This window comes from Cupressus sempervirens, chromosome 7 (genome assembly GCF_028749045.1).
Source record: "Cupressus sempervirens isolate cs-2001-9-10 chromosome 7, ASM2874904v1, whole genome shotgun sequence".
In the NCBI taxonomy this organism is placed as follows: domain Eukaryota; kingdom Viridiplantae; phylum Streptophyta; class Pinopsida; order Cupressales; family Cupressaceae; genus Cupressus; species Cupressus sempervirens.
This window is the reverse complement of record NC_143124.1, coordinates 90,073,305-90,091,482: the sequence shown is the minus strand read 5'-3', so window position 1 is coordinate 90,091,482 and position 18,178 is coordinate 90,073,305. Positions and strand designations below refer to the sequence as shown.

Here is an 18,178-nt window from a genome sequence, read left to right as displayed (position 1 = left end):
GAAGAGGTACATGATGAAAGGTGTGAAAAAAATGAGGAATAGAATGATCTTGAGCAAAGGATAGTAGTTACATTTTTGAAGGTAGTACAAGGGAAAATTGTGAGAGGTCCTATTGATTTACCATTATAACATGGTAAGATGGAGAGTGAAGAAGTTTTGGGGTGGTTGGAAACCCTTGAGAATTTCTTTGAGCTTGAAGACATGGAGGAAGAGAAGAAGGTTAGGTTTTCTAAATCAAGGATAAGAGGGACAACATTGACATGGTAGACCATATGGCAAAGAATCAATTTTGTCCTAGTGACTTCTCAATTTAGACCAAAAAAAGTTAGATAAAATTTGAAATAAAGGGACATAGATGTAATGAATTACACATTGAAATTTCATAAGTTGAGTATTACAAGAGGTATGGAGGATGAGGATTAGAAGGTGGCTAGGTACTTAAAACAACCCAAAGTTTAATATTCAAGATGAACTATTGTTGAGTGTACCAAGAACCCTTGAAGAATGGTTTCAACTTGTTGTTAGGGTAGAAGATAAGTTGAAGAGAAAGAATGAGAGACGACGATATAGAATAAGATGAGGTAGAGCAATGAGTAGAATAGCTGGAAGAGAAAATCTTGACTTATAGAACAATAATAATAAGGACAATGAAAAAGAGTTCAATTTGGAGAAAAGAAGAGGATATAATTTCTTAAGTGGAAGGAATCAAGGTAGAGGTTCACATGTAGTTATAGGCAAGTGTTATCACTTTAATGAGGTAGGGAGGTTGTTATCACTATAATTCAAATGTAGAGATTCACATGTATTTATAGGTAAATGTTATTACTATAGTTTAGTAAGATGGTTAAAGGATTTTGTCTAGGGTTTGGCCAAGAGAGAGTGATTACCCATATCCATAGTTGTCTCAATATCAAATCACATTCCTCTTTAAAACTTAAAGTAATAATAATGAGTTTTTTTGCATTAGGAAAGATCTCAATGTTAGCATAGACTAAAGATATCCAAGAATCTATGCCTTAATGAAACATATCCTAAAGGGAGGAGTAAAAGATAAAAAACCTACAAATTAACCCACAATGTTAGTAGAAATCCGCATTTTATACCTTTTTGGGAAACAAACCACCGTAAGGAAGGTTTTTTCACAAACAATGGGACAATATTTCATTGTTAATGAAGTAGATTTACCAAGGGGGATTAGAACCCCAATCTTCATAGTAGTGGAGATACTACCTCTAGTAGAACCACAAATTTCCAATCCCTTTCATAGTTGAAATCATCATAGGCTCATCATAGACAAAGGGTGTGTGTTTTCCAAAGACCCCAACCTTAGATGACCTAGGTGATTTAAAAATGGTCAATAAGTATTGGCATGCATCTTTGAAAAAATCAAATGATACCATCATAAATTAATCCCCCTCTATTTTTATGAAATGGACATAATATTGATCATGTCATTATGTGTCATTAGAATCTAACATTTTTTCTCAATTCAATTTAACTATGTAATAAACTTGAATTGTATAAAACTACAAGCTTATAAATATATAATATATTTAATTCAAGTAAATTTGAGCATAGAGTAACAACCTACCCACGAAAACATAATAAAATCAAGTTTGAATACAATATTTTGAAGAAGTTTCAATTGGAAACATTTATCTCTATAAAAAAGGGAATTTTTTGTAGTGGTTCTTAGAATGCATGTATTTATTTTCCTCAAACAACTAAAAACCTACCTAGAACCAATTATGTTTCCATTTCTTCTTGAATGTTTAACTTGAACTAGCCAAAATCAATTTTAAATGTGAAACACTGATTCTAGTAGAATATGACTAGATCAATGATTTGGATGTGTTTTGTCAGATTGAACCTTTGCATGCTTACAAAGTTTTATTATAATCACAAATAGTCATCATTGAATATCATTATCTTGCACTATTACAACAATACTTTGTACCTACTGTTTTGATGTCATGGGATTCATGTAAGCCTTTCATTTCAAGGTCATAACTTAAAATAAGGGGTGCAAGTACCAAAATTCTTACCTTTATGTTTACTTGTTTTGAGTGGAGAAATGTTATATTTTTTAGCAATGAAGATGGTTTATATGAATGAACTAGTAATGCACGAAAGAATATTTAAGTTAATTGACCTAATTGATCATCTACCAAAGTTTGAGAATTCATTCATTTGATGCTTATTTAACATAATTAGTTAGCCTTGTAACTTTTACCACTAGAATGGTAGAAAAGAAATGTGGAAATCAACTACTAAAATATACTACTTGCTATGGTAATTCAAACAAGAAACACAATGCCAAAGTCTAGAATAATAAGGTAGAAAAAATATTCAAATCAAAATAAATATATATAATAATTGAACCATTAGATAATATTTGTACAACATGGCTGGTTATGCAATAACTTTGCATTGAACATGCATTGAAGTAGTGCCAAATTTCACTATAGCTAGAAATATATAGTGAAAGAGTCTCATGAAAGCTATAATTCTATTAACTATTCAGGTAGTCATTACCTAATTACCCCTTCTATAGGCATGCAAACCATTTCCTAGATGCATGTTTAAATCAAGAAACTTTTTGTTGTCAGTTAAGATCAACAAAGTAAAAAATGGGAACTAGTGGTAACAAACTGCTATGAAATAATCTTTATAGATTTATTACACAATATTTTTGAAGTAACAAATGTAATTTATATTATAAAGATCTCATAGAAGTATTGTAGCAATGCTTATAATTTATGGAGCATGATTTAGCAAGGTAGCTTATTGTTGTTGTACTCTAGAAGTTATAGGAACCATGAGTAACATTGGTTGCTTGGGAGTAGATGTTGATAGAGACTACTAATGTGTTAATGTCTTTTATAACATCTAGAACTAAGATCTTTTTGAGAAATTTTATTAATTACTTCTGAAGACAAATTTATATATGTTCTATGTTCTTTGAACTTTTCTTTCCTACATATTTGTGCTAATAGATCAGCAATCACAACATGGTCAAGTTATTTTAATATGTATGTGTTGGTAAATTGATTTGTCACTTAGAAAATACATGAAATTTTAACCTAATGGAATATATGGAAAATCAATTCCTGCAACACTTAGATATGCCCTTGATATCCCACCTTCCTCTACATTTAAAGGGGCAGCTCCCTTGTAAGCTATACTTTTTTAATTTTCAAACAAAGATGATTATAACTTAGAAGATAGAAAGGAAACTATTGATGACAAATTCACCACACAACTTCAATGCTTCACTAAAATTGATCTAAACTGCTAATGAAAACAAACAAGAACTATGTTTGAAACTATTATTGACACAATGTTAATTCAATGATTCATGAATATTTACACCATACCATGAAAATACTCATTACAAAGAATAAACACTTCAACATTTTAGATGTTTTAGAAAAGAGAATGGAAAATGTACTTTCTTTTATTTCTTAGCACCAAGAACATAAGAAAATTACTAATTACAAGAACAAGAATTGTATGCAGTTTCCAAAACAAATTCTTGCTAGCCCCTATCTCTAAATCCAAAAATTCCCTTATTACATCATGGTTCATGAATTTATAATCTATTCTAGCATAACAAACTTTTTTGGGTTCATAACTACTCAAAAAGTTAGCATCTGGACTATTCTGAATGTAGTTCATAACGAACTCTAACTTTTACACTCTAACTTTCAATACTTAACTACATTTAGGGAAAAGTTAAGGCATTGAACAAAACCAAAATTGATTCTAAAGTTGACCTCTTTACAAAATATTCATACAAAACATTTGAGACAACCTTAGATGCATCTACTTCTAACTTTCAATTGCACTCAATAATATCTCATGCACTTGTTCTTTGATCTAGATGATTTGAATACCTATGCCCAAGCTTTATTTTTTATGATGACAACACTCTACATTTTCATCTTTCTTAGGTCATGACTCTTCCTGATTTTGTCCAACTCTAAAGAGTGACCCGAAAAGTTTTGAATACAAGAATCTAATGCCACTAAGAGAGAGCTCAAATTCATCATGATTTCTATATCCAAATACTATTTATTGCCAAGCTTAGTGTTGATTTTTAATTCAATACATTCTAAAATGGAAGATATGTCTAGATCCTGATTATGTTCACTAGTTCCATAATTATTGGTATATTCCCCAAGTTTTTCCTTTTTAATCATTTACAACTATTTAAGAACTTATCTTCTTTAGCTAATTGTTGATTCATGCTATCATCATTCCATTTGATGTTCTTCAGCCATATGTCATGACATTTTCTATTGTTCTCCATTAGTGACTAATTACAAAGATTTGACTATGTCACTATCCATTCCTTTAATCTCTACTAAATTACCATCAATTTCTATCTAGAATGCTTGTTGTTCCTTGAGAGTTCTTAACTATTTTTGAATGGTTTTTTTTATGTAATTTACAATAGAATATGTGACCTTTAACTCTTGAAATAGGCTACAGGCTTGCTCCTTCATGTGTTTCATCCATGCTTTTACCATCTTTTTGTATGTCTAGGACTCTTCTATGTTTTTAATGACATCTTCTTGGAATCTTCCAATATTTCTATAGAAGCACTAGGATTTGGGAATGGATCACCTACCATTGATCATATACATGAAGAAAGGGCTTGAACTTGATGCTTGAGCTAACTTTTAATTTGCTTGTCTCTTTTTGATTGTTTGATTAGGACAGCAGCTGACACCTAGAAGTTATACTCTCTACCCTCATGAGTAGTTCAACCCAAATCCAATAAAGTTATTATCCACATCATCTATGTTCTTCTCTATGACTAGTTATGCAACAAATAGGTTTCTTGAAGTAGGGTTCACTGCCAATCTAGAATCTATTCTAGTTTTCTTTACTTTCATACCTTTATGTACTAGATCAACCAAGATCTCTAGGTTTGGTGCTTCCAATTGTTTCACTCTTTTCTTCTTTCTCTTCAAACCTTAATATAACCAAGATGCTAAGATAGTGATAGATGAACCAATCATAGAAGGGACCTTTAGGACTGTAGGTTGAAATGTTGGAACAATTGATTAATTATGTGTTGTCTTTTATGTTACACAAAATGTCATATCATTATCAATCAATGCATGTTGAGCTCACCCAGACACTGAAGATAGTTTTCTGTGGCTATCGAGCATTCCAAAGTTTGTTTAGTTCAGAAGGCAGTGTCTACTAAGTTCACTCGAGCATTAAAGGAAAGATTGTAGAAGTTGAGTGTTAACCAAGCTCACTCAGTTAATGAAGGAATGTTGGATGGAACCAGTGCTAACTAAGATCACTTGGTTACAAAAGGATCTGTGCAAGTATGCAGTGTTAACCGAGTTCACTTGATTAACACAGAAATTTTTTTTCTAAGTTAGTGCCTGCCGAGCAGGGCTAGCTAATGAAGAATTCTCTTATTTTTGGCATATTGAGTTTAATTGATTTATTTGTTGGTTCTAACTGACTAAGAAGATGAATATTAGTTATTCCAAGTTGTATTTTAGCCGAGTTGACTATATGAAAGATATAAATAAAAGGTCAAATTGAGAATGAGAATGTGTGAAGTGTGTGTGAATGCATGGAATTTTTTTGAAGATCTAATGATGATAAGAAAAAGTGAATTAGAAGGATAAGTAGAATATCCTTAAGAAGCTGAAAATATATATTTGATCAAGGATCAAGTATACAAGCCAAAATTGAGATCTATAATCAACAATTCAGTTGCATCCAAAATTAGGTCATGTCATTGTTACTCTCTAACCATTGTAGCATTGATCTAAATCTTTTAATAGAGTTGTCTTAACAGCTATTTGTAAATCCTCTAACAAGGTGGCAGTTATACTGAATTGTCTAAAGACCTCTAACAAAGCCACTCCTAATAGGGTGATTAAATCCTCTAATAGGGTCACACCTATCAGTGTGTTTTATAACCTTTAATGGGGTTGGCTCCTAACAGGACTCACTTTAGAAGAGAAAAAAATAGTAACTAGTTACAATCAGTAGTTTTTTCCAAATTGGGTTTCCATGTTAAATCTTAGTGTCAAATGGGTTTATGCTATTTCTTTTATATGTTTGCAACTAAGTTAAAGTAATGATAATCATAGATAACATCTAAAGATTTTCGTGTTAAGTATTTACCAAGCATTATTAGTATTTATTGAGTTACAACATTTCTTTGTTTGCTAAGCATCAATAGAATTAAGTTTTCATAGAATTGTTTTGTACTGATATCTAAGGGATCTTGGATTTATTTTTGTAGTAAGTGATTCACCCCTCCCCTCTCAGTTACTCCTCTTATATTTCCAACATGAAAATCCTTGTTATTTTCATTCTTTGCAACTGGCACCTCTTGAGTCCCTTCCACACTTTTAGGAGACAAAGAGTGCATAGGAGATGATATGGAATCATTTCATCTACAAATGATGATGATAAATCATTCATCTTCGGAGCTTCATCTATCATTTTTTGGATTGGATTTAAAGCTTTCTCTTTGGGTTTTGACCTTTTCTTTATGATGACTGTATTGAGCTCACACATTGAAACTAGATCAATTCTTCTACCTAGATCTTAATTATCACCTCCACCTTGTGCACTATGTAAAGAACTAGAAGTAGTTATGGAAAGTGGGATAGCTGAAATAGAAGTGCCTTCCTGCGGATTATTATTTTTCTTTGCACTTCCTCTCCTTGTTGGCCTAGTGGATGTGGCTTCTTTGACTTTACTTTTTAACTAGTTCTCTATTCATTGAATCACAAAGGTGGTTCTTTCTCTAAGGTCTTTCAATTCTAGCAAGGACCAATTAATGTATGGCAACTTTAGCAATTGCATTCACTCAAAGAAGAAAGGATCAATTAGATTCAATCCATCTTTCTTTATGCCTATCACATCCTACCCCATCTTATAATCAATGATTTATTACACTGTAAATCTTATCCAATCTCTTTTTCTCAAAAATTTCCCAATAATCTTCCATCATAGAAAAATAAAGATAGCCAGGTTCAAGTATCAAGTTATTTTTAATGTACCCATTGACATCAAATGGGAAACAACTTTGAAAAGAGTTCAAAGTTATTTTGGGCATTTGAGGAAGAAATACAACTATAGTGTCTGATACTAATTGGGAAAGGAATGGATCTTCTATTCTTGCACCTCTTGTTTACCCAACCAATTTGCTTGCATACTTCTGAAAGTACCAACCTATCATCTACAAATTGAGGCAACATAAGAGGACAATCTTGAAAACTTCCAATGCGAATGTAGGTGAACCTTGGATATTGTATGAAGAAACTACCATAAGTGCCGATGAGACTGGCTACTTCAGGAGAAAATTTGAAGTCTTATATCTCCCAGTAGCTCTCTAGCTATGAACATAGAGAAAGCATTGTTTACTCTATGGAAGTGTGCATTACTTTGTTTCAATTGCAACTAGGGATAGTAATTATAGATTTGCATAGCCATATTGTATTTTGCATATGGATTGAGGCAAGGCTATGATTTCATACTAGCAATTTCATACATAAGATACAAAGACATGTAGACTCCTTGATTAATATTGAATTCAATCAACTGACAGTGATCATTAATCACTTCTCCCCAATCAATGAATTTTTTCCCAATGGTGATGGTATTGATGTATGAAAATGTACAATCCTGAAAGTCCTCAGCTATCACATTCCCCACTATTCTACTGAGAAGGATGATCATGTCCAGAATTTCTTTGTTAAAATATACTCTACATTGAGCTCTTGGTAACTGTGACTATCCTCTCCTAGGTTGATCTAGCCAACTTTTAGCAATAACATTCAAACACTTCTTTTTATTCTAATGAAAATACCCTTGAGCACTTTCTTTAGAGATTTTTGTGAATTCATCTCTTGCTGATAATCTGAATGAAATTGAGATAGATACCAAATCTAGCCACACCATGACATTACCTTGTGAGGTCTTAATGTGTCTAGAATTCCAATCATATGCCTTGATAAATTCTAAAACCAATTTGATACACTAAACTGTGAGTAGATGTCATCCTACATGCGCCAACACGCTGTCTAATGTTTGTTGTGACAAAGGTGATCTATCCTCTTTGCTCATTGCCTGCCAAAAATCTGCAATGTCAATGTGTCCCATTTTGAAATTTCATATTTCAGGAAGCGTACTTTTTAGTATTGCGGAAGGTTCCTTGCCTTGGAATTTGTATCTCATTTCTAGTTCTCCAAGCTCTTGTTTCGGTGACTTGACTGTGATGACTATTGTGAGGTTGTCTCGAAACTCCAACTACCGCGCTTCAACTGCTTTTACTGGTAAAATACTTGATATTGTCTTTAACTTATTTAGAATGAGCCTTCATCAGCTTCTTCGAGACATTTTGTAAAACAGTTTGTAAGCAAGCCAAAATAACCTTTCCTCGCATATACTACCTATATTCAAGTTTTCACTTTATGATATTCTATCAAGTCGCGGGCATGGAAGGCTATTCTATTCTGGCATTACTTTGATATCTTCAACTCTTCCAATTTGTCGAGGCATCATGTATTTGAATTAGTAAACACTGAAAATCAATTTGTAATTACTATGTAGCTCAAGATAGTTTCAAAACAGGTATTTGATAAGATACTACAGGTGCTAGTTGTGTAGGCCTATCCAATCGGATGACACTAAAATCTCATCTTGAACATTTGGTTAAATGATTCACAAGCAGCTCAAACTCTGTTTTGAGCATTTCTTCAAATAGTTGATGCTTCTTCGATTCCCATTCTGGCCTCTTAGGATTTGCTTTGGATGATTCATTAAACAACGTATCACCCAGTGTACATTCTCAATCAAACACAACTTTGCATGCTCATCGAATTTTCACATATTGAGAAAGTATTTCACGGGTATTGGGGTGCGCTGACATATAGATTGGGAAGGTAGCTTCATCTGATCTTATCACAAATTCTGTTCAAGGTTATTCAAAAAAATTCATGTGGTATCTCCGCCTTACTATGGTTACATAATTCGAAGACCTCTGGAATCCCAATAAAAAATGACGCCTCCATATGGATTGAATGATGGACTTCCAAGTATTACGAGAGCATCAGATTGGGCATTTGATCAGACATGTTGTGAATGCTCACCTTAGCCAGTGGCTCATCTCTTTAACATTCCCAGCAACACCCGCATGAAATGGCGTCTTCTCAAGGTATTTAGTCAGACAGTTTACGTGCTTCAACCTGGAGATTTAATCTAGACGCTTGCACATACATATTGTACTTAACTCTCCAATTTGTTGTCAATGATTTCGCATTTCGAATGCATATCCCTGTAGATGTTGAACTCGATGAGCTGACAGTCGATGGGCGGCAGAACATTAAGGTAATATCGCGTGCCTCTATTCCTCAAGTCAATATTGTTTAATGGCATTCAGTCAAACGGATCAAATGCCTGGTCTAAGCTACAGTCAAGCTCGCAGATGGGTGAAGAGTAGCAAACATTCAGTCAAATATATTGGTGAGTTATAATGGGTTCCATGCTAAATGTTCAGCGCCATGATTTCATCAAGGAGTTTGCTCTTGCAGCCTCTCTACACTCCAATCTTCAATCATATTTGGATCATTCCTAAACGTAATGCCAATGAGCATATACATTTTGGTGATATCGTCTATGAAGTCTGAATGTCAACACCTTCCATTTGTAATGCACGCATGAGGAGTTTTTATGGCACAAATGTCTCATTACCGTAATTTAATAAATCAGTCAATCGGTCGTCATTGCAGTAATAAACCTGGGACAGGTTATATTCCATCAAAAAAAAGTACTAAAGACTAAATAAAGTCAAACATTTTTTCCACATTCACGAAAATATAGTGATTTTTTCTAAATTTTTTGTTGTTTTCAACTACAAATTATGCAGATCATGAAGATCAAATGATGAATTTTTTAAAAAAAAATCTATGATGTTTTCCATCTTTTGAAAATTGGTCAATTGTACAATTTTGATGGAGGATAGCCACGTCCAACCCCAATAATCCCCAATCATATATCGTGACAGCAATCTTCTGCTATCAAGCATCTTGTATGATGCAGATCTTCCATATTTATTATTCAGGCACGAGAGCAAGGATGGTGTTAGGAAAAGTTATCATAACAAACTTTGATGGATATCATGTCAAACACATTGCATGCTTAGTTGGTATCATGACACAACTTCATAACACAGGGTATAATATGGATAGTTCTGTTCATCTCCACTAGCAAGATAAGCATTATGGGCACTGACTGTAGTTGGGACAGATTACTCTCCATCCAAAATGCACTAAAGACAAAACAAAGTCAAACATTTTTTTTCTAGATTCACAAAAACATAATGAGTTTTTTCCAATTTTTTTGTTGTTTTCGGCTACAAATTATGCAGATCATGAAGATCAAATGCTGAAATTTTCAGAAAAGTCCATGATGATTTTGATTTTTTGAAAATTGATCAACTATACAGTTTGGATGGAGGATACCCACATCCATTGTAGTTTGGGTCAGGCCTTTATCAGACCCTCTTATATGCCTTTCTTACTTCTAAATTCTCTATATACGACTAGAATGTCTAATAAACTTCTCCCTCCTATTGCTACTTTGATGGATGTTTATGCTCTAATCGAACCTTCTCATTTAGATGCAGGTGAGGAGATTATTGGGAATGTACTTTCCATTTTTCTGCGATATCATGCATCACCAGACAATTGGCATTTTCAAATTTTTAAATTTTTTCATAGCATTCACCTCTCATATATCAATGGGCTATCAAACATGTCGTGCCTACATTTTTTCACATGAATAGTTATTCATAGTTAGAGTTTAGGCTCAAAAGTTTGGGTTAGGATTAGGGAAAAATGTTAAGGTTCAAAGAGAGAAAGTTTGAGTACATAGTGAGAGAAAAATTTGAGTATGTAGTGAGAGCATGAGAGCATTAGTACATGGAGAGAGAGTAGTTCTAGTACACGAAGAGCGAAAAGTACCTAGAGAGAGGAAGGTTTGATATTTCAATGTAGGCTCTCACTCTGAAATTTTGATCTAACTACTTGGGTAAATTATCAAGGTAACAGTATGGAAAGAACATTCTTACCTAAGTCTTTTATGATTATGATTGGTGTACTTATAAAGTTACTAGAACTTGGAGAAGCCTTTGTTTCTTTATAGTAGATGTTAGAACTGTGGGAAGCATAGGAGCTAACATTTAGTTATGTAGTTTATGATTGTTGTGCTATTGTACATGCAAAGTGAATAAATGTAACCAACTTAATTTGAGGTCATATTGTCAATTTTGAGGATGTCTTATTCAATATTAAGAAGTATATTCTAAACAATTAAATATCCTAGACATTTAGATATCAAACTATTATTTTCTAATAGGTTTTAGATAAGTGACATTTTATTCTTTAACATGTCTAACATTATTTAAAAGTTGTAAGAATAAAATACAGCATATTGTAAATTTTTAGCATGAATCTTGGACAATGATGAAAAAGGAACAATGAATGCCTTCGTGGTTAAATAAGACTATTTTGAAGGGAAGCTATAGTGAGTAATTTGTACTTATTGCATGATATTGGTCAAAAGAAATTTTGAAGCAATATTGCCAATTTTGAGGATGTCTTCTTCAAAAATAGGAAACATAATTTGCATAGGTAAAGGTAGGATGGTTAGATTAGTTGTTTGAAAATATATTGTACCAATATGATAAATGTTATAAAGAGTTGAAGATAGAATAAAATTAGAAATTAAATACTTCTTTAATGGCACCATTGTTAAAGAATATTGGAAAATGCATAAGTGTTGTACATATTTTTACCTCTAAAATTCATAGAAAAACATTAATCACAAAAGTCACATATATGTAAGACAAAGTTTTGTGATTACATACCAAAAGTTTAATTTTGTTTTCCTACATTTCATTGGAAAGATATACTGAAGCCTTCATGAAAAGAGATGAAGGTAATGTGCCTAAGACAGTTCAATTGGTAATACAAGAGAAATACACATTGCAGAGTTTGATTAATACAGTATATGTAGTCACATATTAGATGTTAATTTAATTGATATTTGATTTTAAATTATTTTCAGTAATAAAGAGTGTTGTTTATAGAATTGGTGTACTTGGGAGCAAAAAGGGAAAGCTATTCAAGTAATTGTGTTCTAGATTAACTTGTCAGATAATAGATGGAATAAGGCCTATGCAAAAAATGGTTCTAGAAATATTAATTTATTCTCATTGATTGCATTCCTTTCAGAAGTCCAACCCTCGTCTATTATGTAGAAATAGTATTAAAGTTCATTTTCCCATGAGATTTATTATGTTTTGTTGTGTGGTAAATTATTGATTCTATCTAAATAAAATTCTCACGTATAAATCAAATTCACATGTAAGATTTGGAGAAGTGGGGAGAATCAATTTAGAGTGTAAAAGACAATGATAAAAATTTATCCTACCTAGGTAAATTTATATATAATATTAGTTGAGACATTGTTCATATACTGACACATATGCTAATTTGACCATGATGTCGTTATTCCCATATACCTAGTCTCCAAGAACTACATTATATAATGTTCCAATAATTTTGATAGAATTTATCTAGCTAAATATGAAACTATTTCCCTCATCCAAAAAGGGGGTAGCATATAGCCCTGAAGACGACATGATATAACCACTTATAAGAATTTTTTAATGTGAGATAGATTCACTAGATATCTCCTTTTTCCTCTTTAATTCATATTCCTTTGCATATAATTCCTTCTCCATTTTTTATATCTTATAGTCCTCTAACATAAAGGTTACCAACTTAAAATGTTCAAAATTATAACCATTAATGAATTCTTAGAACATATCAAAAAAAAAAAAACACACAAAGTAGATATATTATAGTTGAAGTAACTATAATTCGAACAGATGGCTAGATTTGGGCATGAATTTGTTTATAATGCTATCTTAGAATTTAAATATTGCTAATTTTTCATTTCTTTGATACTTGGGGTAATATATTAACAATGAATAATGCACCATTCTTATTTAACTTTATGCTTTACTTATTTTATCTACAAGGTATATTTTTTAGTGATCTATAGTTTGAATCCAATCCTTAGAGCTTTGTCATTCCTCTTCCAATCAAAGGCTAGATAAGATTATGTTGTTGTCATGAAGCAATTTCGATGTCTATGCTGTGTTGAAACAATTAACCTTGACAGTGAGATAAATTTTAAAGTAAATGAGGCATTGGAAGTTACACTAGAACTACAAAACTTTTGTACCAATTATTTGAAGGAATTGTATAAATTCTAGATACTAAAAGGAAGGATAAAAGGCTTTCTGAACACATTTGGTGAACATTCCACACGTCTTGTCCATTCTTCCACAACTGTCATGCATTCTCCTGACAAATACAATGGAAATTATGATAATATTAGGAAACAATAATTATGGTGAAAGGAGTCCACAAAAAATCGCTACTTGTCATTGCTGGAGTTTAGATCTTTTTTCATATTTTTCTACTTTTGGAAGTTTTGGGCTACAACTCTTGACCTTACTTCATGATATCTAGATGGAATAAAACCATAACAACTTTTATGATAGCAAAAATTTGCAAAATAATGGAAACTCTCATATTTAATGGGTGTAGGTTGCAATCATGTTGTCTTATTGTTAAAACCCCAACCATAGAGCTAAAATTTAAGTAAATTTGAAAAGGATTTTTTCTAAGTAAGTAAGAAAAATAGTCTTAAGGTTGAATAGAGAAAAATAAAGAACCACTAGAGAACCATAAAAAAACTAAGCCTCAGTGATGGAACATCTTGTATATTGTATGGGAACATATGGATATACAACAGTGGGTATGAAATTGAAAAATTCATTTACTTAGGAGCACTCTATATTTTTTCTCAATAATTAGTAATTCTACATCATGTATATTTCTATCATAAAAGAAGAGGCCCTTCCAAATAATAAAAACAATGTCCTCCTGCAAATGAATCCTATTTACAAGAAAGTACTTGTCATCTTCTACAATGGAAAACCCATATGTGAGTCTCTCATTATTCTTCAACATATTGATGAAACAAGTATAAAAATAGTAGATCAAAATATCCAATGGCAAAAGGTAAATCTGACATAGTCAGAGATTAAGTAGGGGTTGGTCAGTAAATAGATGATATGTGACAATAAAGTGATAAAAAACAAGGATGTCCATCCAAGAAAATTGGAAACCAAATAAACCTTACTATAGTAAAAAAATATCAAGTCACTTGTCTTGTTAATTTGGGAAAAATTCAATACCTTCTTTGGAGGCTATTGTAGATCACTAGTCACCAACAAGAATGCCAAGCAATAGAAAAAATTGAAACCCTAGTTTTAGGGGGAAGAATAGTGGAAAAGGGAGGATTTTATATGGTTTGAAAGTTGGAGAAGTTGAAATGATTTTAATACCCACCATATTGAAAGAAATATTCCAAAAATATTTGAACTCGAGCAATATATCATCAGAGTTAGACTAAAATGTCTGGCATTACTAAAAGTTATAGATCTTTATGGAAGGCAAACTAAGTAATAAAAAATATTTATCAAAGGCAAACTAAGTAATTGGGAAGCAAACTTGATGGATAATTAAATTAATTTTTGGAGACCACCAAAAACTAAAGTGAAGTAATGTAGATTTAATTACATGGAAATATACACCTACCAATAAAACTATTCAATTTTATTGTTTATTTATTGAAAACACAATCTGTAATTTCACTAATTTCTAATCACATTAAATAATTTTTTCATTGTCTTTTTCTTTCAAATCCAATAGAATTCTAAATAAATAGAAATATTGTCATTATCTAAATATGACAAAAATACTAGACTTTAATAAATATAAGTAAGAGATGAAAAAAATTGAAATCTGATTGCTTCATTTAAATTAAAACTAGATCAAATGAAAACAATAATTTCTTGCAAAATAGGAACTAATAAATATGGGGGATAACAATTCAACAAGGAGTTATATCATGTGTTTAGACTTAAGGAAAGACTTGTTGAGACAAAAGGATTTTCATACTTGGACAAATTTACCTTGACTAGATACATCACACTACCTTATGATAAAAGAGTTTCACAAGAGTGACAATATTATTGCATAGTAACATAATTATTCTCTCAAATACTTTAGTATAATACTTTTTCAAAATAATTAATAATTTCCTTATTTAGTGTTATAATGATAGAATAAATATTTAAAACTATCTATTAAATTTTGAAAGTTTAATGGAAGAGATTCTTGCACAAAACTCTCCCCTCCATCTACCTCTCACATTGAAATGCTATAGTTTCTTCAATAAAAAAAGAGAGCATAAAATCATTAAAGTGCAAATAATAATCTTACATACAAACCTTTTATAACTATTCTAAACACCAAAATAGAAGACACCTCCAATCAAGGAGCTTAATTCTTATAATGATTGAAATCTTAAAATTCACAATTTAATTGGAGCATTTGTTTGTCTACAACATAGATGATAATCAAATACTTTTAATTATTAATTTTAATTATGCAATAATAATGTTATCACAATCTTCATCACTAACACAAGGAAGGGCCTCTTCAAGGTCACACTTATAAGAAATAAAAACTAAATATATTAAAAAACCAATGCTTCTTAATGTTTGTTAAACCTTTTAGTAACAATGTATTTTTATCAAAATTGTTATTTTGGTATAATATAATTAAAATATCAAAGTATGTAAATTAAGGTTCACTAAATGTAGTATTCCCATATTAAAACTTTGGGTGGATAAAGAACTTGTATGCACTATACTAGTGTTTGTTTCTCTTCTTATATAAAATAATAATTATTTTCTATAATATCTCAAACTTTAAATATCTTTAAAATAATAAATAAGTATATCATGATCTATATTTCACTCAATATTTGTAGATCAATGGGATGATCAACCAAGCCAAGTAGCCTAATGTACAAGCTAGCTTTGTTACTTGTCTAATGCATACCACACTAACTAGTGAGTTTGAATATTATTCACACACATGAGAAAAATCAGCTAGTGAGTTTTTCCCATTGAGTTGCTTAGCCATATAATAGCGAATATATTCTTGATGTTTGAACTTCTTGTATAGGGTGGGGTGTTCTTCATCAACAAGGTTGCTTGCGGGAGCCACTTCTTCATCTAAGCCTGGATGGTAAAACATGGCAATAGACAATCTTGCATTCTCCTTGTTTGTCACTGCTCGATGTTCTATACTTTTGTATCTTCCATTTGTCATAACCTATTGTGCAATTGAAATATCACATATTATATAAAAAATATTAAGAATATCTGAGAAACATGATCAATAACAAAACATCACAACATTTACCTCCATTAGATCACCAATATTTACAACAAATGCATAAGGAATTGGTTGAATAAGAATCCATTCATTATTCTTGCGAACGTGAAGACCTTCTACATGATCATCTTGAAGTAAAAGTGTTATAGCATCACCATCTGAATGAAGACTTAACCCCAAAACTAGATCTGGCCTAGGACAAGGTGGATATAAATTCATTCTCATAGTCATAAGTGGATCTTCTCCAAATTTCTTCTTAAAATAATCACTCTTTAATTTTAAGTTTTCAGCAAATAGACCCAAGATTGTTTGTGCAACCCTTTCGACCTCATGAGTGAACCTCTCAACAGTATTTCTACAATTTCATACCAAAAAAGAATATCAGGGACTAACAAAGATATGAACCCAAAAAAAGCTTATGATGGCAATTGGGTATGAACTGAATACCTAAAATCCGATGGTGTGGTTGGCCACAAACCCAAGTTCTTGAGCTTTTTAGACATAACTGCTAAAGTCATCAGATCGCCCCAATCCAACCTCTGATTCTCATCAACCACAAACAGATTACCATATCCTTGTACATCTCCTCCTTGCTTGGCATACCTTTGTTTCTCATCCAAGGGGAGGCTAAAGAATTCACTGACCACTCCTCTCATTCGATCTATCAAAGAATGTGGAATACCATGGTTCACAATCTGAGGATCACTTCACCGTCAGCAAAACAACAAACGCAAATATCAAAATCTATGTGGGATCTAACTACATATTCTGAAAGAGTTTCATGATACCTGGAAGAAGCCCCAGTCAATGCAGGCCTCAGAGAGAATGCCCATCTCCTTTTGTCTTTCATGGGTTTTCAGATGGCAAGAGTAACTTCTCCATATCGACTATGGGAACTGTCAAGAGAGAAGGAAGTGGTATTAAAGATGGCCTCTCATCTTCTGATCTGATGTATCTCTCGGGAATGTCAGTGGGTTTCTTTACTGCAAGCTCCTGAACACTCTCCACATCAACAAAATTATTCTGAAATGGATTACAGAAAGATTCAGCGGCATAGATAGCAGATGAAGCCATTTCTATTCCAGCTATGTTCCCAACCAAATGAAACCGATCGGAATTATCTTTTAGGCACCAAAACCAAGTATATATTTTGATATGCAGAATTCTAAATGACATTGAATACTTGGGAAACGTTCTTTACAATTGAAATTTCGGCACATGTTTGGTAGATTTACTTATGGTAAACAAGTAGGTTTGAATGCGACACCCACTAGTGGATTGTCACACCTTGCCAGTAGGTTTGAATGCACTGCCCACAGGTTGCATTGTCGTATCTTCAACCAATACAAGGACGCTTAGAACATCTGATCGTTTTCATGGTATGTGGAGACTGGAGTTGGAGTCAGGTGAGAGGCTTTTCGGTGCAATAAAGTGAAGATTCGCAGTTAAATATAGAACTATATTGGATACATCATCAAAGCATCAGCCATGAGTCATGTCATATAATCTTCTAAACATGCTTATTTTCGCTTAAACTATCATTGCCGTATTTTTAGTTTCAATCTTGTAGTACGCGATGGACTTGAGAATGTAAGAGTCACTAGCAAGCGCACGGACAACAGATTTAGAACTAGCTTTTGTGTATCCAACGAGTGGATATAAATTTAAAATTATTTTTTAAAATATGAATATTACTTTAAAAGAATATAGGTATATCATTAGAAATGTCAACATTGTGTTGTTTGTTAAATCAATTTTAACAAGCTTTCTAATTATTGTGTCACTTTGTGGATGACATTAAC

At 32.1% G+C, this 18,178-nt stretch overlaps 1 pseudogene across 1 annotated transcript; it reads right to left on the bottom strand.

Annotated features, from left to right (window-relative positions):
• Positions 1 to 15,913: 15,913 nt before the first annotated feature.
• On the bottom strand, positions 15,914 to 17,478 carry LOC149545637 (protein LATERAL BRANCHING OXIDOREDUCTASE 1-like; annotated as a pseudogene). The gene is made up of 4 exons (XR_016354276.1): positions 17,165 to 17,478; positions 16,824 to 17,071; positions 16,404 to 16,731; positions 15,914 to 16,313 (listed from the first exon to the last, which is right to left on the bottom strand). The product of XR_016354276.1 is annotated as a protein LATERAL BRANCHING OXIDOREDUCTASE 1-like (transcript).
• Between the last annotated feature and the right edge of the window lie 700 nt (positions 17,479 to 18,178).